Source organism: Pimephales promelas, chromosome 2 (genome assembly GCF_988280905.1).
Source record: "Pimephales promelas chromosome 2, fPimPro1.hap1.1, whole genome shotgun sequence".
Taxonomy (NCBI): Eukaryota; Metazoa; Chordata; class Actinopteri; order Cypriniformes; family Leuciscidae; genus Pimephales; species Pimephales promelas.
Window position 1 is genome coordinate 28,529,137 of NC_142770.1, and position 23,613 is coordinate 28,552,749.

The window sequence follows — 23,613 nt, forward strand, 5'->3', positions numbered from 1 at the left end:
ACAATAGTGTTATACAATCACACAGTTACTACAACCAAAGTAAAGTTAAAGTAAGATGAATTGGGACCAAGAGCCCAACTAAAGCAAACACTCATCACCACAATGGTTTCTTAAAATGAAACATATCAACATCTAAACCTCATCTAAACAATGTAAGGAAATGACATTGATATAAACATGAGTTTTAAACACGATGGCCACATTTGACCTAGTTTTTAAACTTGTACGAAGGTTCGATGAACGTCTACATCGGACGTGCAGAACACGTCAAAAAAACACGTCATAAAAACTTTAATTCTGGCTCCTCAGTGGACGTCTTTTCAGCATCCGACTTTTGTGACAAAGACGTTGAAAAGACATCTTTTGGACATCATGTTGTTTAGTGGGCAGTCTATCTAATGTTGGCCCACCAATAGATTTGAAATATTTTTGTAGTTTTGGCCAGATTACTAGTTTTGAATGAGTGATCTGATAGGTTTTCATTCCAAAATGAACGGGTCCAGATCGGATCCGGATAGCGTCTGCCGCGGATCTAGTCTGGATCCGCAATCCGGATCTGTTCCGGATCCGTTGCGCTGTGCAAGTGGACTCCGTTCCGGACCTGGTTCTTACCTCCGCGGCAGATCCGTTCCGGATCTGTTTGCTATGTGGGTGATGATGTTCTAAAATATGTTGTATACACAATATATTGCTTTACGTACCTTTTTAGTAGAGTCCATTTTAAGCACGGTACCAAATGTGGAGAGAATCTGGGTCCTATAATCCTGTACGTTCTTGGCCTCTGCCAGCAGGAAGGCATAACGGAGCAGACGAGCAGAGGGAAGCTGTCTTTGAGGAGGTGGAGCCTCAAAAGTGTGCCCCAAGGCTGGCACGATCCCCCCAGGCTTCACCAGAGTCATCAAGAGGGTGGTATACAGATCCTTCCTGTGGAGATAGTCTTCCACGTGGTTCTCTTGAATCTGCCGCCACACTTTGGCCATGGTGTTACCCTCGGTCCGGTCCCTCAAAAGCCGCACGATGTTCTTGTCCACACCACGTCTATAAAGTTTGATAATCAGCGTGTTAACCGAGAGGTAATTGCTGTTACAAGAGGACACCAGCTATTTTTCAGTATTCTTACCTAAATGTGAGAATGGCTGGGAACATGGCTTGGTGAGCCTCGCTGAGTTGGCAGAGGATAGCATTATCCCATGCTAACCAACGACCCACCTTTCCACCTTCACCTTTCCTGCCCGCTTTAGTGCATGGTCCACAGCAAAGGACCTCTGTCAACATGGTGTACCAATTGGACACATCGCAGATGTGACGAACCTGCAATAGCAGTAGAACATTGTTATTTGAACCTTGAATGTGTTTACATGAAAATCAATGTTGTAAAAATCTACTGTTGAACTGACACTCGAGTAATAACAACAACCAATCCAATTACAGATATGTCGAACCTTGGTGTGGTAGCCAGACTTGTAGAGGTGAACGTCCTTTCCTCTACCCACACATTCTTCACCACTGGGGCACTTCAGCGAGTATCTCCATACCCCAACAGGCCGCCAGACAAAGATGCGGCTCCGAAAGAAGAGGTTTGGTGATGGCACAGCGCCACTAACGTAGCCTGGAGGATCAGGAGGGTAGAACCACATCCGGTCTGACTTCATTACCCGTCGCCTCTTCAGCGTGCCAGTACTCTGCTTGTACACCTGGACGTGGCTGAAGAGCCCTCTCTCTGTGTCGTCCTTCACCCACGAGAGGTCCGCTGGAGAAATGCAATTAGCATTTTCCCATAGGCGTACCCAACCCTCAAGCTCAACCTGCATTATACATCAACACAGTAAATCACTATAATAATACAAATTAATGTTGGATAATTTTTCACATGAAATGAATTACTCACAGGGGAGTTATTCAGACATGGTTCTCCCGAAGAAGACTTCTGACTCAGATGGCATGAAATATGAAATATGCCGGTGGGAATGGAGGTCTGTGACGTGGCAGTGGAAAGGACAGTGCACGTGGACATAGCAGGTGGCATGGCAATGGCCGTCTCTGATGTGGACGTGGCTGTGGACACAGGAGCAGATGTGGATGTGGCTGTGGACGCAGCAGCAGATGTGGATGTGGCTGTGGACGCAGCAGTAGATGTGGATGTGGACGCAGCAGCAGATGTGGGCGTGAACGATTGTGATGTAGACTCAGATCGAATCACCTCTAATATATGGCTGTCGTCCAGCCATGAAGGATCATTGCTGGGAGATTTTGCCTGTGCATTAAACAGACTTTTAAATTACACGTCTTGCATAAAGAAACAACTTTTTTTCATTTGTTTGCTGATATGCATTCATAATAAAAAAATGTTTTCATTGCAGGCCACTTACTTGGTTATCCTTGTCATAAATGTACATCCTAAACCTTTTCATCTGAACACTGGTGATGTGTGTTACAGGTGTATGCAGCCACCGGCAGACAGAGCTGTGTGCCTTCTTGATCATATCCCTCTGACTGCTGCTGAAGTCGTGTGGCCTGTCCTTCTGGGCAGAATGCTGGCAGTAGAGCTCCCACATCTCCTTAAAGGTATGATTTTCAAACCCTTTTTGCCCATATATACAGGAGTCGATGTTGGCCTCCAGGACGATGGATATTTGAGGGAAGCTCTCAGCGTACTCTGCCAGAAAGTCCTTTATCCAGTGATGGTTAATCTTCTTAGGTTTCTTGGCAAGGTCTTCTCTGTGCCTGTCGACCAAACTGCAATTACACATATTATTTATACCAGCTGGTAAAAACTGCACACTGAAAACATAATTATACATAAAAACAATACTTACTACTTAATGTAGCCCACATCATTTTCCACAAGCCAGTGGAACGGAGCATTAAGGTACTGGCCAAATGGCACCACCAGCTTCCCCAGGCACTGCTGCCGTGATGGTGCTGCTGAGATCCCTCCTGCATGAAGGAGCTTTTTCGCTTTCGCTTCACCAATCTGAGCTGAGCTTGTTTGCCGGCGACCTTAGACCCTCTCGCCGCGGCCCAGGTGGGCGTGGCCTTTGCCGGCTCCCCCGCCTCGGCGTCGCTGCGTCATCGCTTCTCGGCCTTTTGGCTAAGATCAAGTGTAGTTTCGGTTTGATCTTTGAAGAAGGATGATGACTGCGGCAACGGCGCCTTCAGTCCCAAGGGCGGGTCTGAGAAATACTCTACGGTTCCAAATGAAGGAGTCTACGGTGGAGATGATGGAGAGAGAAGTTTTTGCACGTGTTATACTTTTGGATAAATTGAAACTGAAGGTGGAGGAAGTGTACTGCTTGCAAACCAACAGGATGGAGAAATGATTTGATGTAACGTTGACCACGGTGGAATTATACAAAGAAGTGATGGACAAAGTTGGGAAGAGTGGCAAAGATGATGGTATCATCATCAAATACCAAAAATGGTATCATGGGGAAATTCAATGTGGTAAGCCTGGACAGACCCAATTTCAGAGTCATTACTTTGCACATGTTCAACCCATACGTTACTGATGAGGCATTGACGACGTTCCTTGCTAATTATGCTGAAGTCCTTACACCTGCAAGATATTTGAAAGATGGAGTGGGTTTATGGACTGGGAAAAGGCAATTTCAAGTACTTTTGAAGACCAACGAGAGTGGGTTTGAGGGGTTGATGCACCCTCCTGCCTATTTCAACATTGGGGCTGATAAAGGTTTTCTGTTCTACTCCCGGCACCCCCCTTTCTGTAGAAGGTGTAGACGGTACGGGCATGATGATGGGAGATGTGGTAAAGAAAGATGTCGGCGGTGTTCCAAGCTGGGCCACACAGCTAAAGAGTGCAGCATGCCTAAGACTTGCCACAGCTGTGGTTCATTAGACCACTTGATGAAGGACTGTAAGGCTGGTCGGAGGCAGCATGGCAGAGGAAGGGGGGTGGAAGAAACAGAGAGACAGGCGGTGGAGGACAGCCAACAAGATGTTACTGTGCCACGTGGAGAGGAGATGAAGGCGGTTGAGGAAGAGAAGGAGGGGGCCAAAATGGCAGAAGATGGTAATGCGACGGAGGAAGATGTGATGGTGGCGTTCTTGGAGGCATTGAATGGAGAACATTTTAGTGTCGCGGTGCAGCGGCCAAGTGACATGGATAACGAGATGGAGGTGGAGAGACAAGGCCTCCTAAAGGAATCGAGAGGTGAAGAGAGTCCGCTGGTAAGGAAGGCGGAAAGGGAAAAAGAGAGGCCTGGCAAGAGGCCGAGAGCTGAAAAGATGCTAAAGTTAAGTTATTCAGAGGAATCCTCGTCCACAGACAGTCAAGAGGGGCTTGAGATGGACAACGCGAGGCCATTGTTTATGCTGTCAGAGGGGAAAGCTGGCAGCGATGATGAGGATCAGATGGATGAAGGGGTCCTCAACGAGGTGCCTATTCGATGGGCGGATCTGGTAGCCAGCGGCACTGGATCCGTAAGTCTGGAGGGATTAGAGACTAAAGGCACTCCGCTGGCCGAATAAATGTTCGACAGTGATGAACTGACTGTGGGGTCTATTAATGTTAGAGGTATAAGAGATCCAGTGAAGCGTAAAGCTGTTTTTTCTTTTTTAGGAAACAACAGGGGTGCAGTGTTTTTTTTACAAGAAGTTCATTTAAAGAGTTTAGAGGATGCTAGGAAATTTACAAAAGAATGGGGGAGAGGGGGAGCAGTATGGAGTGTGGGAGGGGTTTATTCTTCAGGGGTGGGGATTTTATTTGGGGATAAAGAGATCGAAATCACAAACAGTTTCATTGTTTTTCCGGGGAGGGTGATTGGGGCTGATGTAAAGTGGAGGGGTGGGGAATATAGATTGCTTTCTGTTTATGCTCCTCAAACAGTTGAGGAAAGGAGGGAAATGTTTGGATGTTTGCTGACAATTTGTGCTACTAACAAGCAAATTATAATGGGTGGGGATTTTAATTTGCAATTGAAAGATACAGGGGACAGTAGTCTGACGGTGTTAGAAGGGGTTTTGAAAGGGCATGGGTTAGTAGATGGGGGTCAGGTGGTGAATCCAAAGATTTGTGTAACCACATGGAGGAATTCTAGGGGGGTGGAGAAGAGGTTAGATTATGTTTTTCTTTCTAAAACTTTTGCATTGAGAAGGGGTGGAGTAAGACCTGTATTTTTCTCTGATCATGAAATGGTTTGGTTTGTAGTCAAGGGGAATAACTTAATGTTTGGGAAGGGGTATTGGAGGATGAATATAGAGGTGTTAAAGGAGAAACAATTTTGTGATGAGTACGTATTCTTTTTTAAGGGGTTGGAGGGGTTGAGGGACCTGTATAGCGATGTTGGGGGATGGTGGGAAATGGCTAAAAGTCGCTCAAAGGAGTGGATTATCAAATACTGTAAAGGTAGGATGAGGAAGATTTGGAAACAGGCAGGAATTTTACAAAGAGATTTAGAATTTAAGTTTGAAGAGTATAATGTTGGGGGTATTCTTGACTGGGACATGGTTCATTCTCTGAAGAGACAGATAAGGGTGATTTATGAAGACCAAGCTAAAAGGTTTTTGTTTATAAGGGGGCAGGAGGCTCGGGAGAACGGGGAAAGTTACACTGCAGGCCTCTTTAGATCAGTGAGGGATCGTAAAGAGAAGCAAGCAATTGTGAAGTTAATAGATAAGGAGGGAGGGGTTTTATCAAAAACAGATGAAATGAGTGAATATGTTGAAGAGCATTTCAAACAGTTTTTCAGTGAAAGAGACATAGTTGCTGAGAAAAGTGAAATGTTTGTTAATTTTCTGTCCAAAAAAGTTCCAGTGGAGGTAAAAGAAGAGTTGAGCTCCCCGGTAACATTAGAAGAACTTGAGGGAGCTTTGAAGCGGATGGGTAAGGGTAAAGTACCAGGAGTTGATGGCTTGCCAGTCGAGTTTTATGTTAAGTTTTTCAATGTATTAGGCCCTTATTTGGTGGAAGTGGTCAGGGAGGTGTTGGGGAACAAAAATGTAAAAGGCTCAATGACAACTGGGGTTATGTCCCTTCTTTACAAAAAAGGTGATAGGGCAGATATTTCTAATTACAGGCCGCTGACAATGCTAACTGTGGATTACAAGATCATAGCTAAGATTTTGGCAGACAGGCTGAAGAAGGCACTACCTCATGTAGTGCATGTTGATCAGACATGTGGGGTAGTGGGCCGTAGCACTAAATGGAATTTGCAGCTGATCAGGGATGCCATTGCATGGGTTGAAGAGAGGGACCTGCCGTTGATGCTGGTAAGTTTGGATCAGGCTAAAGCCTTTGATAGGGTGAATAGATCGTTTATGTTCAAGGTTATGGAGAAGATGGGGTTTGGGGACATCTTTATAGGATGGATTAGAACATTGTATAAAGAAGCTAGTTGTGTGGCCCAAGTGAATGGGAGGTTAGGCAAGGGTTTTGAGTTAAGGGAGGGGGTGAGACAGGGGTGTCCTCTCTCACCACTACTCTTTGTGCTTTACATGGAGCCGGTGGCAGAGGCAATCAGAATAGACTGTAGGATAAAGGGATTGATGATACCGGGAAGCAAGGGAGCTGTGGTTAAGTTATCGCAGTATGCGGATGACACTACGTTGCTGCTGCAGTCAGATAAGTGTCTTGAAAGAGCCTTGGACTTATTTGGGGAGTTTTCTTCAGCGTCCGGGGCCAGTTTGAACATTTCAAAGTCATCTGTTAAGTTCTTTGGAAGGTTCAAACAGAGGCGAGATGGGATTGGTGGGCTGCAGGTATGTGAGGGCCCTGTTAAAATTTTGGGCATACATTTTCAGAGTGAAGGGTCAGCAACTCTAAATTGGATGAAACGTATTTCGTCAGTACAGGTGAGGATAGCTAGATGGAAGGAGCGGAGGTTGTCATTGATTGGGAAGGTTTTGATATTGAAGATGGATGTTTTACCAGCAATGCAGTATTTAGCTTATATTTATCCTTTGCCTGCATGCATGAGGAAGGTGGTATTGAGGCTTGTGTTTAATTTTGTCTGGGGTGGTAGGTATGAGTATTTGAAGAGGTCCGAGATGTTCAACCCTGTGAGTAAAGGAGGGCGGGATGTGCCTCATATACCTTTAAAACTTGATTGCTTGTTTGTGTCTTCCATACTAGCACAGCTGGCGGAGACAGGGAAGCATCCATCATGGTTTTTTTTAAAGTTGTTTTTTTCTTATCAGGCAAGGCACGTAATGAGATGGTCCAATGACGGTCCAAGAGCAGAGGTGCAGCCTTGGCACTATAAGCATGCTGCTAAGTGGATGAATAAATACCCTGAGAGTAAGGAGGTGGAGTTTTGTTTGGGGCAGAGGAAATTATATGGGGTGGTAAGAGAAAGGGTGTCCAGTGCGGTCCAGGTCGGGGTGCCGCAGGTGGTGTGGACGAACATACAGCCAAAAAATCTTGAGAATAGTTTAAGAGATCTCAATTGGTTATGTTTTCTGAGGCGTCTACCAGTGAATGAGATTTTGTACAGACACGGGTTAGCTAAGGATGGGAGATGTCCTAGGGAGGGGTGTTCGGGGGAAGAGACTATCAGGCATGCATTTTGGGAGTGTGCATTTGCTCAAAGTGTATGGACAAAGGGGGAGAGGTTATTAAGGATGATTTCAGGTAGTTTTAAAGTTTCCTGTGAGAATGTAATGGCGGGCATAAGGTGTAAGAGGGGTGAAGGGAAAGATGTCCTTTTACTTTGGTTAATAATGAGTTTGATAAAGAAAGGGCTGTGGGAGGAAAGGAAACGTATTAGGAGGGGGAAGGGGAAAAATTCGGCAGAGGGATTAATACGGGGGGTAGAGGCTGAATTAAAGGGAAGGATTAGGTGGGATAACCAAAGATGGGGCAAACATGCAGCTAGAGAAAGGTGGAAAAAGTTGTTTGACTTGTTGTGGGATGGGGATAAGTTGAAGATATGGGGAATTATGTAATGGGATGATATATGTTGAATGTATACAGAATTATGTTATGGGATGGATGCATGTTGAATATATTGGGAAATTATGTTATGGGATGAATATATGTTGAATGTATAGAGAATCGTGTTGAAAAAAAAAAAAAAAAAAAAAATCTGTTCTTATCAGTTTAATATCTGATACGTGCCCTACCCGGGCACCACATATTAAATTGATTTTTGGTCCTGGGAGATGGAATAGGGGCTTGCTCCGTCCACTCCACGCATCGACCCGGTATTGCAGTACTTCTGGGAACGGTGCACCCTCCAAAAGTGTTCAATGAAAGAAATGTAGTGGTCTTGTGTGGCAGAAGGTGATAATGGAGCTAGTGTGAGTGGGTGTTGTAGGTGATCATGTGCTATACTAGCCTGGGTAGAATTGTGGTGTAAAAACAAGACAAAAAGGAACCCCTGTTCCTCTGTCAGTTTAACATCTGATCCGTCCACTATTCGGGGACGGCGCATTATGTACATTTATGGCTCATGGAGCCGGATGCGGAGCGTGCAAAAAAAAAAAAAGCCCCTTTTTTGACTGGCAAACCGCTGGTGAGGATTGGGGAGAGGGACAGGGTGCTTCTGACTGAAGGCCTGGGAATTCATACACTCAAAAAAATGATGTGTTGGCTTTACTTAACTTTTTCATGTAAACAGGTTCCACCGGTTCCACATAACTTTGTTTTGTTAAACAAACATAATTTGTTCATGTAACTTCAACATCATGGAAGTCATTTTAAGCCATCCAATCAAACTCTGAGCTGAGTGTTAAAGTTAATGAGATAATTAAGTGAATAACTGAGTGATGATTGAGCATTATTGAAGACACCTGATGATAACAAGCAGAATCACTGAAGGAGAAAATCACAAATTGTAAGTCACCGTTATGGAGGTCAGTGTCTGCTTTAGTTGGGCTCTTGACACTTATACTTTTACTTTAAACTTTGTTTGGCTGCTGTTATCAATGTATAACAGGCAAATGAACAAAGAAAACTGTGATCCGATAGTGTTGGTTATGTTTGACATAATCATGCTGTGATCTGTAAACTCCAAAAATTCATAATTCTGATGGTTAGGATTAACTTGCTAGCAACAGTTTAGTGATTATACAACATATCTGTATTTTCTTATAACAGAAAATATTTAATAAAACTATTCTGATCAAATCACTTAATCTTTATGTAGAAACAGATATCAATAATCAGCCTGTCTATCTCAATCGTGGTGACATTAATAGTCCTTCTTGCCACCAATCACAACTCATTAATGTCTCCCATCATGCATTGCGGTTTGAATAAATTATGATCTGAATTGTCTATGTAATTTACTTTTCCTAATTGAATATTCTACTAGTCACCGTTGTTAAGAAGCATTGACTGATTCTTGAGGTCTGTGTCTGCCTTAAAGAAAAAAAAATTGTAAAAAAAGTTTTTGAGAACTATCTGGATATTTATGCAGAATCTCAGTTATACACTAACCAACAGAATAAATTACAGACATAAATTTCAAATGATGAATGTCATTATATGTCCTACATCATTTTATAATTATTTATCTTTGTTCATCTGGCAGGTATTACTCAGATGCAACAGTAAATTCAAATATAAAGTTGATAATATAAGGGTGAAGAGCCCAACTAAAGCAAACACTCATCTCCATAACGGTGGCTTATAATTTTAGATTTTTTTTCCTTGTGATTCTGCTTTAGGTGTCTTAAGCTCATTATTTATTCATGCAGCAATGCATGATGGGAGCCATGAATGAATTTTGATTGGTGGCATCCAGAAATTTTTTTTGTTTATTGATTTGATCATTTGAATTTCATTGAAAAGGCTAAAATTGTATGTTCTACAAAAGCAGTGCTGGTATGATCCAGAAGGTAAATTTAACAGTGGTTCATGCAGTTTGACTTCAAACCGGAAGTTTGGTGATACAATCCCCAGTTCCACCTTTTCTATGTGATCACCTGGCTGTTATAACTCATGTACAGCCAAACATAATCTTAAGTTAATAATATAGGGGTCAAGAGCCCAACTAAAGCAAACACTGATCTCCATAACGGTGACTTAGAATATGTGATTTTCTCCTTCAGTGATTCTGCTTGTTATCATCAGGTGTCTTCAATAATGCTCAATCATCACTCAGTTATTCACTTAATTGTCTCATTAACTTTAACACTCAGCTCAGAGTTTGATTGGATGGCTTAAAATGACTTCCATGATGTTGAAGTTACATGAACAAATTATGTTTGTTTAACAAAACAAAGTTATGTGGAACCGGTGGAACCTGTTTACATGAAAAAGTTAAGTAAAGCCAACACATCATTTTTTTGAGTGTACTTACCTGGCAGGGGAGACACCATGATCAGAAAGGTGGTTCACCCAGGGCGAGGCTCGGCCATTGCACTCTGGGTTGTGCTGACCCCTGCGAATTCCCCAAATGTGGGAATCTCGACTGCATAATTTATGGTAGTGGGGGACTGCGTTCGCGCTCTCCCCTGGACAACACTGGTTAAAAGGGCAGATTGTTAAAGCTCCGCTTGAGGTTCTTTTGTTTTGTTTTTTTTCTCCACTTCTTCAATATCCAGAGGCAGTCCAGAGAGTTGAACTGCGGCGGTTGCTCGAGAGATACGAAACAGTCTAGGACCGGTCTGTGTGAGGAGGGTTTTCTTTTTTCTCCTCAATTCTTCAAATAGTCTCCAATATTTGACGGACGACTTAGTTCACAGCAGTTGTCCTGGAGGCAAAGTTGTTCGGAATGAGGAGTTCTATCATGTGGTATGAAAACATTGTGCACGTGTGAAACGTCACGTGATATACAGCCACCCATGGCTGTGCCATCGGACTCCAGAGAATCTTTCTGCACCGGTTTGGGTCAGATCGGGCAAAAAACCTAGGACTAGTGTGCAAAAGTAGGTTTTTCAGAAAATCCAAAATACCCGAAAATCTCGCCAGCGCGACCACCCAATCCGAGGCATGCATCTTGTTCGGCTCGAGCCAAGGATTCCGGTGATGTAAGACACTTGGGTCTGCGACCGACGGTCGAGGAGTTACGAGCCATTTCGTACTTTTGATCGCTGCAGCGCCACCTTGGGGCCGATCGGGGCGAGCCTTGGTGAGGTTGTAGTACCGGGCCGGTCCTACCATCCCTCAGAGTTTCAAGTCTCTACCACGGACGCTTTGGTCTGCCTGCTCACTTTTAAGGCGGAATGTTGATGATCCAAAATCCCAGGTTGCACTCCAGAGTGTCGTGCTGTGCACTCTGTTGTGATCCATTTTCGGTGTCAACCAATCTGAGCTGAGCTTGTTTGCCGGCGACCTTAGACCCTCTCGCCGCGGCCCAGGTGGGCGTGGCCTTTGCCGGCTCCCCCGCCTCGGCGTCGCTGCGTCATCGCTTCTCGGCCTTTTGGCTAAGATCTAGTGGTCTGGTCGGACGTCTGAGACAGCGATCGCCTCTTGTTGGACTTGGTCTTGTGTGTTGCTTGTCACACGGGACATACACCCTTCAGGAGGTATATTGACAAACGGCTTTTAATTGACGACTCGTTCTACGAGGAATCTTCTGGTTTTAAGGTAAGCAGGTTTTAATTTATTTATTGTATATTTATTGTTGGATTTTAGCCGCAGCAGGCTAGTGGTGCCTCCAACATGTCGGCTGCTCGTGCCGGCATGAGGAGGCACCACAGCGTGCGTTTTAAATTTAAGACAAAGGAGGATGGCACTCTCCAGGCGATGTCCAGGCTGGACTTTTCCAGGAAGTGCATCCAACAGACTCTCGGTTTTAAGGCTACGGATATAAACTGCTTGTTGACTCTGCCCCTGAATCATGGCTTTGATGTTAGTTTTGCTTCTGCTTCCTTGCTAAGTACTTTTTGGGCTCGGTATGAATTGTGTAAAGCCAATTTCTCCATGTTCACTGTGGAAAAACTGACTGATAATTCACTGAAAGTGGTGATTGTCAGGATGTTTAATGAAACAGTTAGTGGAGAGGACATTGCTGTATGGTTGGCAAGATATTGCTCTATTCGTGGTCAACCAGTCAAGGTTTTAGATGAAGACGGTATCTGGAGCTGTGCGTGGAGAGTGCCCATTAAACAATGGGCAGATCCCAACAGCTACCATGGCCTGAGTCAAATTCCTTCTATGATTGTGTTGGGAGAGAATAGAGGTTACATCCATTATCAAGGGATGCCCAAGCTATGCCGCAAGTGTGGCCAACTTGGGCATCTCGCCGAGGCGTGCCAAGAAGTAGTGTGTAGGAAGTGCAGAGAAATTGGACACACTTTTGAAGAGTGCAAAAATGGCAGAAAGTGCAACCTCTGTGGAGAATCATTCCATCTCTACAGAGACTGCCCCCAAAGTTTTGCCAACAAGCTAAAAAACAACAAAATGGCCGCCCCACCCAAAGAGCAAACGATAAAGGAGGCGGGCCCTGAGGTTTTGGCGGGAAATTCAAATCCTCAGCCAGCCTCAGGGATTGGACTGGAAGAAGGAAGTGGGGCGGCCACAGGGGCGGAGTCAACTCGAACAGCTGGTCAGGGGGAGGAAGCCAATCCTCAAAATGATAATGGTAAAGAAGAGGTGGACGACAAAGAGGAGGAAACGGCTTCCTCCCTTGTCACCGTGTCTGAGGCTAGTGGGTCAACTAGTGGGAGTGAGACAGATTCTTCTCTTCCCAATGCTCAAGTGCAGAAAAGAACTGCGAGATCTCCTCTGGTCCAAACAGAGGAGAAAAAGCTGCGGGTAGCGCACCGGCTAGATAGTTCCCCCATGGAAGATCTAGACCGTGTGTGGCCCACAGACTCTCTTAATGAAGTATCTTTTCTGCATTTTAAGCTAAGAACATCGACGCAAATGGCTTCACAAGAGGTTCTCTCTGTGAGCCCTGAGACGTCAAGCACTTTCCTCCCTGATCCCAGGCTTTCTGGGGAAAAGGAACGGCAAGTGCAACAAGAAATAACCTGATTTTAATCAAATCTCTGTAGTCCTTTTGTTGCTTTTAAATGTCTCATACTCTTTTAACCATACTGCTCATGGCTCTCACTATCTCCACCATCAATGTGAGAAGTGTGAGGAGCAATATACGAGCACAGAGTGTCCTATCCTTTTTAAAAACTTTTAAGTCAGATGTGTTTTTATTACAAGAATGTGGTCTGCCTTTTTTATCCAATTACAGAAAGTGGGAGGAGATTTGGACCCCAAGAGTTTCCATTTGGAGTGGGTCCAATTTTAATAAAAATGACGGTGTCGCCATTTTAATACAAAACCCCAATATCTTGGTGAAGGGCAGCACTGTGGTGAGGGACGGGCGGGCAATTTTAGCTAATCTGACTTTTTTAGGTAAGGATTTTAACATTTTAAATGTGTATGGTTTTACAGACAAAAACAATAGGTATGAGCTTTTAGAAGACCTGCGGCCCCACATGTTAGGTAGGGCTCCCCTAGTGGTAGCAGGGGATTTTAATTGCGTTTTAACCAAGAAAGACAGGAAGAGGACAGAGGATTTTAAAGTTGACAAAACGTCGGTTTTATTGCAGGATTTAGTTAGAGATTTTAAATTAGTGGACTGTTTTAAAGCAATGCATCAGAGAGAGGAGGGCTTCACCTGGTTCAGTGGTGACGGCACCAGAGCCTCTCGCATTGACTACGTTTTTACACGGGACTGCCTGCCAACCGATGCAACATTAACCCCCCTCTTTTTTTCAGATCACACAATGCTGTCATGCACCCTTTCACTCCCCACTGGTGTGACTGCAGGGGGAGGGCTGTGGAAGCTGAACTGCTCCCTTTTGGAAGATAAAGATGTAGTCAGTGAGTACAGGGAGCAGTTCAGCCAATGGCAGACCCTCCAAGACTTCTACGACTCACGTGCACAGTGGTGGGAGATGGTAAAAGAACGGCCGAGACAGTTTTTTAGAAAGATAGGAAAAATCAAAAAGAATAGATTAAATCAACGCATGATGGGGCTGCAAAAACGACTACAGAGATATTTTAACCTTTTAAACGATGGGATCGATTTTAGTGAAGAAATCAAAGAAATAAAGCAAGAAATGTCAGTTTTATCCGAAATTCAAAGCAAAGGTGTCATTTTAAGGAGCAGGGAGAAGGTGATTGAGGAAGGTGAAAGGTGCATGAGGTATTTCTTTAAAAAAATTATTTCACGGGGTGGGGCAATCACAGCTTTGAAAAGTGGAGGGAGGGAGGTTTATACCACAAAAGAAATTTTAAAGGAAACTGAAGTATTTTATGAAAACTAGGGGTGGCACGGTTCACGAAACCGACGGTTCGGTTTGTATCGCGGTTTTAGTGTCACGGTTTTCGGTTCTGTACGGTTCTTGTTATTTTTTTCTTTTAATCTTTAACACTTCAGAAATGTACTTCAGCATGTGATATATAGCTTAATTATCCACACTTTAGGATACAGTATAAAAAAAATTATATTCATGCAATCATGCACAAACTGAATTTGACTCTTTGACTTTAAGCACATTTTGGGACTATCTCAGAGGAAAGCTAGGTGAGATTTTGACACAGCAAGAGAGAAGAAATTGACATGCTTTTCGTTTATTTGGCAAAAAAAAAGGAGAATGTGTATCACTATGTCTACAAGAACTTGTGCATTTTTATCACACAAATCTTATTTACACAAAGAAATTAACTTGCATTTATGAACTGACAACTTTTGTAGCTCTTACAAAAATTCTATCTTTTAAAAGAAAAAAAGAGGAACTACACTGTCTTTTATGAATAAGTCAATATACATGAAACCTCATTGCCTATAATTAGGCTATAGAAATAGCAAAGGCCATAAACATAAAGTGAAAAGTTCAACCTCAACACAAAAAACAGTATCAACAATGCTTCTATTCCCAAAAAGTGAGGGTACCTTTTTTTCAGTTTAAATTAAAGTGCAGGATTTGGAAACATTTGACTGAAGCTCTTATCTAAACATAAAGTGCCACTGTAACGTTATATTAAAATACCATAACATGAAATCAAAAATGTCCCCACACACCGGACTTATAGACTTATAGGACGCTGGCGCATCCTCCAACTCCCTCATCTCTCCCACTTGCCATTTCTCCGCGTGCCGTGACCTGCAGCGCTCCATAGGCTACTCCACTTTTACTGGCTTGTTTACTAACTTGAACCGGCGCTGCACAGAGCGATCGGTAATGACATCAAATATCGCGTAAAGTGAGTGACGGAGCCGTCGTTCCCGCTCTAGTGTGATGTTATTCACCGGTCGCTCTGTGCAGCGCCGATCCAAGTCGAACAAGTTTATGTCGCGCGAAAAGAAAACACACGTTACATACGGGCACGAGGTTACATTGCGCATGCGTCGAACCGTGAGACGCACACACGCTCCGAACCGAGACAAGCGAACCGAACGGTTCGGGTGTTTTTTCATGTACCGTGCCACCCCTAATGAAAACCTATACAGCACCAAAGAAGTCCACAATGACACGTTACAGGAGGTTTTAGAGTTATTAGAAAAGAAAGTCGATGGCAAAGGTACAATTTTATCTCAAGATTTCAACATTTTAGAAATTCACAAAGCACTCAAAAGTTTTAAACGAGGAAAGTCCCCCGACACCGATGGACTTCCTCTGGAGTTTTATTTGACTTTTTGGGATATTTTAGCTTTCGACTTACTGACTGTTTTTAAAGAATTTGAGACTCTTGAAAGACTTCCTGACAGCTTTAGAATAGAGATAGTTTCACTCTTACATAAGAAAGGGGACAAAGACTGACTTACGGAACTGGCGACCCATCACTCTTTTAAATGTCGACTGTAAACTTTTTAGCAAAATTTTAGCCACACGCATGTCGACAGTTTTAGAGGACGTAATCCACCCGGATCAAGCATGCGCTGTGCCAGGAAGGAAGATCACGGACAGCCTGGTGCTGATCAGAGACGCCATCTGTTATGCGAGAGACAGAAACCTTCGGCTAGTAGTCCTAAATTTAGACTTTGAAAAAGCATTCGACCGTATCTCGCACCAGTTCCTTTTTAAGGTACTGGGTAAAATGGGGTTTCCAGGGCGGTTCATAGCCTGGGTGGGACTGCTGTACAACAGCCTGGTCAGCAGAATTGTAGTTAATGGGCATTTATCCAAAGCTGTTAATATCTACAGCGGCATCCGTCAGGGGTGCCCCTTATCTCCCCTTCTGTATGTGGCTTGTATAGAGCCACTGGCACAAATCTTGAGAAGGGACAAATGGATTAAAGGACTAGGCATTCCAGGGACTAGTGGACTGACGGCAACCTGCGTTTTATACATTGGCGACGTGACCCTTTTAGCAACGGACGTTTTATCGGTACGAAGAGCAATGGACTTGACTGACTGGTACGGTCGGGCCTCAGGCGCCAAGCTCAATAGGAGCAAGTCTGAGGCCCAGCTCTTCGGGCCGTGGGGGAACATTGACAAAGGTGGACTAGATTTGGTTTTTAAAGATAATAATTTGAAAATTCTAGGTGTTAAATTTGACAGGGAGGGTGGAGGACAGGGTAACTGGACTGACATGTTAGGGAAAGTTAGGCAAAGACTGGGCTTTTGGGGACTAAGAAATCTGACGATTGAAGGCAAGATTTTAATTTTTAAAGCTGTGATTTTACCACTGATTTTACTTGTCTGTTCTGTTTTTAGTCCCCCACAAAGCTTCCTGATCTACCTGGAGAGGGCAGTGTTTTATTTCCTGTGGGGGTCCAAGTGGGAGCGACTCAAAAGAGAAGTAGTGAAGAAAAGGAAGGAGAATGGCGGAAAAGGGCTCCCAGACCCCCACCTGTTTTTAGGCAGCCGCTTCACTGCCCTCCACATTAAATACGCCCTGACCCCATCCAGAGAACACAAGACAGCAGCCATGACCCGATTCTGGATGGGGTTATACTTAAGATCTTTGAAAATTTTACCCGTTGATCTTAAATGTCCAGTGTCTTTTAATCTGTCAAAAGAACATCTTTTTATTAAGAATTTTTTAAAGAAATACCTTTTAGAAACGAATGATGCCACTGTTTTAACTAACCACAAGTCTCTTGTCTCTCTTGTGCAGGATCGAGAATCGGTGAGTCCAGTTCCAGGCCTCACACTAGGTGAGGCCAAAGACGTTTGGAGGAACGCAGCCCACCCAGCTCTCCAGAACAGGCTTAAGGACTTGTCGTGGATGGTGGCCCATGAGATCCTCCCGGTCAGGGCGGTTATGCACTCCAGAGGCATGGCCAAAAACCCCACCTGCCCACGGTCCGGATGTGGTTCCCCGGAGACTGTCTACCATCTGCTCTGGGAGTGCGGTGCTGCGCGGGACCTGTGGGCCAAGACCAAGCCCCTGGTTTTCCCGTGCCTGCCGGCGGGTCGGGCCCAGGTGGGATACAGGCTCGCCATCCTGGGGGTGGGTCAGGGCTTGAAGGAGCTAACATCACAGCAATTTACCTCGCTCTGGCTCACCCTCAACCATATCAAGGATGCCATCTGGGCCACCAGAAACCTGCTGGTGGGGAAACGCGTTACGGTGCCCCTCCACGCGTGCGAGCAATTAGTTAGATCTGCGCTGCAGGAGGCGCCGGACGTCGTTATTCGGATGGGGGGGCTGGGGTCACACCAAAGAGGTCCCGGCCACCCCCGACCCTGGCCGCCCGTAGCTGCACCCTCACCACACCGGCTACGGGAACAGCGGGCCAGCGGGCCGGAGGAGAGGGGATCTCCGCTGGGCGCTGGAAGCGAGGAGTCCGGGGCCTGTTCTGGAGACCTGGAGTGAATGGACATTCTTGATAGGGACTCACCCTCGATCCTGTACAAGAGATGTTTTATGTGGCATAATTTATTGTTTTATTGGTTTTTATCTGACATGTTTTATTGTTTTATTCCTATTATTTAAACCATTTACCTTTCTTTTAAAACATACATGGACTTTTTACACAACACCCAAACACAAGAAACTTTTAACAGTAAATAATGTGTCCCTTATAATATGTAAAGACTCTGGGTCGGTTCTGATCAGGGGGGAATTTGCATATCATAATTAATAATTGATAATTAATAATTATTCATACAGATTTGGATCAGACCGGTCTTACATGTTAATTTATTAATTTTACCCATATGCATACATGTGCATCCCCGCAATCAACCACAAATTAATTGTTATTGATTGCAAGGACCACGTTTTACAAGACAGGCAAAATCAATTAGCTCAATTAAGTTATATAGCTTGTGAAAACAAATTCTGTGGCCACTAGAATCTGCCTTCCCTGCTCTATAACCAAATACCCTCTTAGGTATTTATAGTTCTGTAAAGCGTGTAGCTTTAAATTGACATTTCATTGACCCGTATTATGAGCAAGACAATCAGTCAAGGTAAGCATATTTTGCATTTAATAAAGTTACTACTTAAGCATTCACTACGTTACAATGATACATGTATTTACAAACATTAAAACACAAACTAAGACGACGCAGAGCGTTTAGACAATGGATACGCGCAAGTTAAGTGAGTTTGAGAGAGAGAGTGAGAGAGAGAGTGAGTTGTAAGAGAGAGAGAGAGTTACGTTCATCAAAACAGTCAGTTAACCTTTCTGGACACCCCAAAAACATCTTCTTAATGCTTCTTAGAAGCTCTAAAAGAAGGTATACTTGCAAGGCACATGTGGTCTGTGTGAGTCGTGGGCTCGTTGCTCGACCCGTTCGGGCCACGTGTCGGCTAGAGGTGCGCCGGTCCGGCGCGCGTGCGTCACGTGAAGCGCGGCCGCGGCATGTTTGCGCGGCCCGTCCCGGCTCGTTCATGGCTGCTTTGTTCCGTGGGGAGTCACGTGGCGTTCGTCGGCATTTAGCGCCAGTGTTTGAAAGGCTGAGAGTCTTTGAGGTGACGTTACCCGAGGAGATAGTTCGGCAAAGTCCACTTCCTTTCCTGGAAGACGAACTTGGTAGTCCACTTGAGGAAAAGATGAAACTTTTAGACGAACAAAAGGAAAGACCCATGGTTGGATCAGAGTCCCGTGAGGTTTACATGTTGAGCGCTGGAAAGTTCAGAAGAAGAGGGAGGGCGGACCTGCGTTCTCACATTTATCACCTTGGAAAAATCCATCCCCTTCCTGTTGGCTTGAGCCAATCGGAGAGTGGATGTTGCACGCGGGAAGCTTTCTTTTGTTCCTCAGCGCGCGCTTCTCGTGGAAGGGGGTGTGTTAAATGAGGGTTTTGCAATAGCAATTTGATCTTCATTGGCAGTACAACGAATTAAAAATACACTTTACTTTACATCTCTATGCATATTCGAGTGTTTCATTCAATAAGCATTCTAGAGATATCAAGGAACATTATGTTATATCAAAGGAATATACACTTATGTTTCAAATGCATGACGAAGGTATTTTTAATTCCTATTTAAACTGTGATCAAACAAAGTTATTTCACTGTGACATGGGGAAGACACATATACATAAAAACCATTAAAAACATTTTGTTGAATGTTTTTAAACACCAAAAGTCCTTCTCTTTGTTCAAAAACATTCCACACATTCCGATGTGTGGGGGAAGTGAAAGGTTTGTGTGTGTGTGTGTGTATGTGTTGATGTAACTCGCCTGGCCAAGATTCATTACATCTCCCCCTTTTCGTTGGGTGAAGTCCTTGTGTGACTTCATCGAACGACACCATCGCAATGGACGGATGGCAGGTGAATCATGAGGGTCAGGTGGCAGGCGGCGGCTAGGCTGAGGTAGGGGCTCAGCTTGCTGAGGTTTGACGCAGTCTCCAGCGTGGTACCCTCTTCCTGAGGGTCCCGTGGTGGCTGTGGAGGTTTGCATTTCCTTGCCTCTTGTGCAGCGTGGATGTCAAGTGTCAGGGTGTGGTTGATTACCGTAGAGGTACCCAGTGCAGAATCAGCTGCAGTCCAGGATTGGACTACCGGTGAGGCAGTTGTGCAGTGCAACAGGTGTGCAGTTGAGACACAGCGGTCACTGGGAACAAGTCCAGTTTGGCTGGACCCCTTCTATCATCGTTCATAATTCCAGTTCTGGAATCAGGGTGAGATCGTGTGTTTCGTCCTGGCTGGGACTTGACTCAGGCTCGGTTGCAGCAGGGTAGCTCGGGTCTTGGAGCAAAGGCTGCTTGGTGAATTTTAGCAAAGTCATTCTGGCAGACAGTGAACAGTTGTCTCGCTGGAGCTCACTTGTCTGGTTCAGTAGAATGCTGTGTGCGTTGCGGATTTATCACAGTTCCTTTCAATTTCTTGATGGTCTGTGAGGAGGCACTCTGTGTTGTGAGTTACCTTTTGGCTGTGGAATTTCAGTTCGTTTGGTTGCTGGACAGGCCGGTGTTTGACTGCGTACTGACAGCAGCGGCGTGGGAGTCCGTTTAGCTCTGCTTGCGTGGCAGTCGACCATATGCTGCCTGATGTCGGACCCGGCGGTGAGGCGGTCGACAGTAGCTGTCCTCTGGTTGGCTGGGGGCACAGGAAGACGACCACAGCAGCATCCTGTAACAAGAGACAGGGGAGAGAGAGAGAGAAAGGGAGGAAAGAATTCAGCGGCTGTCGGCTGGGACAGTCTGATGCCTTTGAGGATGCCGAGATGTCCTGGTGCTGCGGTGTGCAGCCCACATGGTGCGTGACTGGGCATACACTGGCATATCCCCCTTTCTGCACCGTGGCAGCACAAGCCGTGGCGAAGTGATGTCACGAGGTGCATGAAACTGAGTTGTAGGGCCGTTGAGCAGCATGTTCTTGGTGTGCTGCCTGATGTGTCCGACGGCAGGCTTGGGAGGTTGGAGGGGTAAAGAGGTGGTAGTTTCAGAGTTCATTTGGTTAGTCAAAGTCTTTAGTGAGCTGAAAGGTGCAGAGTAGCAAGTTCACCTCTCCATTTGGTGCTGAGGCTGTGCCTTCATGGCTGGCTGCGGGAGTTCTTGTGACCTCTGTGACCTGCCAGTTAGGTTCTCTTGACCTGTATGACTGGAGGGGGAGGGGTTCTTGAACTTGAGCTCAGGCATTCAGTTGTTTAAAGTCTATTAAAGGCTCAAAGCAATCTAACAGATCTTGGGCAATCAGAAGTGGGTACGTGATCGTTCGTGATCAGTACCCTGGGTGAATCAGGCTCATAGGACCAAATGGATGAATGGGAGCAACCTGTTTTGAGCCAGAAGTTGTTTTGGCTGTAGGGTTTTCATTCAGCTCACATGTTTGGGCTTTGAGAGTGCGTTCTTGACTCTTAGCTTTAGCGGTGAGTCTTTCGAAGAGTTGGGCTGACATTAGCGTGATGTTTGAGCTAGTGTCTGAGAGGCCTTCGAGGCTCAAATGATTGTCTTTCGTGGTGGCTATGTAGAGTCTTTTGTGCCACCCCCCTTTTGTTTAGGGTTCCCAGAAGTTTAGGCATCTGGGCTGGTGTTGTGATCGATGAGCGGTTAGGACCGGTCTTGTGTGGGACACCGGACTGTCATGCTCAGGTTGTGCAGCTGTCAGTTGTGGTGGCTGCTTGGTGTTGTCGCTTTGTGATGCGACCGTGAGCTCTGTGGTCTGATGCTGACGAGCAGTGTTCTAGGTGTCTGGCTTGGGTCTTGCGCTGAGACATAGGATGTCTGACTTGTCTCCTTGTGATGTCTCGTGCAGAAACGCTTTCAGCACCTTCAGGATTTCTGCCGTCTGTGACGTGGCTGCACTGTTGTTATCTGATGTGTGCTCAGACTTGTGCTTACCAGTGGCGTGTTGAGAGGGTACCGCTCTGGGCTGGTTGGGCTTGAGTCTCTTGGTGCTGGGCGGTCCATTCTGGGTCGCCGGCTGGCTTCCAGAAATGTTTCAGAGCTCTTGCTCTGGGGCGTTAGATAAGCACCATGACTGTTGTGTTGCCCTCTGCTGGCCTGGAACGGTTTAACTCTCAGTGAAGGTGTTAGTGATGTATGGGGTGCCTTCTAGGGGCAGCTCTGAGTCGTGCTCAGAGACAGGTTAGTCTGAGGGTTTTTACACAGTCTTTTCGGACAAAGCCTTTGCTTAATGTGAGCTTTGCGGGCCCAGTCTCGTAGCTGAGGTAGACAGGCTACAAGCACAGGCCAGGGTGCTTATCGACTAACTCACTGTGGGATGCAGGTTTTAAGGGAACAAAGTTCTGAAACTGGTATCCTTTTCATACCTGATGGTTTGCTTCTCGAAGTAGGCTTGCCGAAGTCGGTGGAGTTTCAAGTCGGTCTTACTTGATGTCCACGGTGGTGATAACCCTTGGTCTGATTCTGGATCAGGGAGTTAAGCGATCAACGCTGATTGCAACAGCTGGTAGTCCATTTTGACAGTCTCTGTTTGACGATCTAGGAAGCTGTGCACCTCGCGACTGGACGTAATCCATATCACGCAGAATCTGTTTCATGCAGTCATGTTGGTTAGACAGTTTGCAAGTGAAAGTCTTGTCTGCATGTCGGGTAGGGTAGATGCAGGGTCCTGAGTGAATCTTGGGACCTTTCTGGTTTGCTTTGTTGCATCCTTTTTGGAGCCATGCCGTGGTTTGGGGCAGTGGTTCCTTGGCAGGTTGAGGTCTGTTTAAGCAGGGGCTCTGTGGCATTCTGGCACACTTGTTGTGAGTGACTAATGCATGGCCCTAAAAGTTCAGAACTACTGCTTAATAAGTTAGTTAAGTGTTTAGCATGAAGCTATGTGTCTCTTGTGTCCTTATCTTAGCTGTCAATGTTAGGGCTAAGTTTTGTGTGGTTCCGAGCGTATCTCCTGGAAAGGACATATCCGAGATGAAATAAATAACGTAAGGTGGTCCTTATGACTAAATTATTTCTCTGGACTTAGCTGGTGGTCCACTATGGCTCGACGAAGTGAACAATAATAGGAAAAGGACCGCTTTCTTATTTAAATTCTGCTTATTATCGACCCTCAGGACTCTAGTAGTGCCCTAGTAAATTGTTGAAATTACTTGCGTTGCAGGGTCACGAACGAGTGCATTGGTTGAAACTAAGCCAAAATAACAAATAAGGGGGTCTCTGTTTCCTTTCTGGGCCCTATTGGGAATAGAACCACACTTGGACAAGAGAGGAAATGAAATTAAATCATATAGATGACCTAAGGGAATAGCTGCTTGCTATTATCATCAAGGTCGAAGGAAAGAAATAATCAATGAGGCAAAATAAAATTAAAATTAAAGCAAAAGGAAATAAAGTGATCAAAACACGGGAATGATCTGAGGTCAAGAGTGTTCAGTGGCATTAGTGACTAAACTTTGGATTTGCTTTGATCAACACTATAGTGGGTTGTAGCGGTTGGGTGTTCAAAACCACATTGTGTGTCCCTCCAAAGCTTTAGTCAACATGCCGATGAAAATTCCTACGGTTACACGCGTTATTCTGTAGTTAGTTACGCAGTTTTCATGTAGTTAAACTTAAGTTTAATTAACAAGGCATCTGCGAAGTTCGTCCTTAACGGTTAGCAAGGAGTATTCCTAACCCTGTGAAGGTAAACTTTAGCTAATAAGAATGGTAAACATGGAAAGTGAGTAATTTAAAACCCTAACTGGTGTTGAGAAAGTATTCTAGAATACTTTGCACTGTGGAACACGAGCGGTGAGCAAGGGTTCACGTAAATGATGCTAACTCTTAACTGTGGAGGTTATTCAGCTTAGCTTATGTTGGATGGGAGCTAGGTAAGGTTAGCTTAGCCTAAGTTAGCTTGATGCTAAGCTAGGTTAGCTTAGCCGGAGTTAGCTTAGTGCTGGGTTAGT

The 23,613-nt window shown here is 45.0% G+C and overlaps 2 non-coding genes and 1 pseudogene across 2 annotated transcripts; all 3 read left to right on the plus strand.

Moving 5' to 3' along the window:
* The first annotated feature begins 3,134 nt into the window (after positions 1-3,134).
* On the plus strand, positions 3,135-4,488 carry LOC148996587 (uncharacterized; annotated as a pseudogene).
* Positions 4,489-8,010: 3,522 nt separating this feature from the next.
* LOC148996588 (U2 spliceosomal RNA) lies at positions 8,011-8,194 on the plus strand. Its single transcript, XR_016149468.1, has one exon. It is a non-coding gene; the product is annotated as a U2 spliceosomal RNA (small nuclear RNA).
* Positions 8,195-10,254: 2,060 nt separating this feature from the next.
* LOC148996589 (U1 spliceosomal RNA) lies at positions 10,255-10,419 on the plus strand. Its single transcript, XR_016147687.1, has one exon. It is a non-coding gene; the product is annotated as a U1 spliceosomal RNA (small nuclear RNA).
* The last annotated feature ends 13,194 nt before the right edge of the window (positions 10,420-23,613 follow it).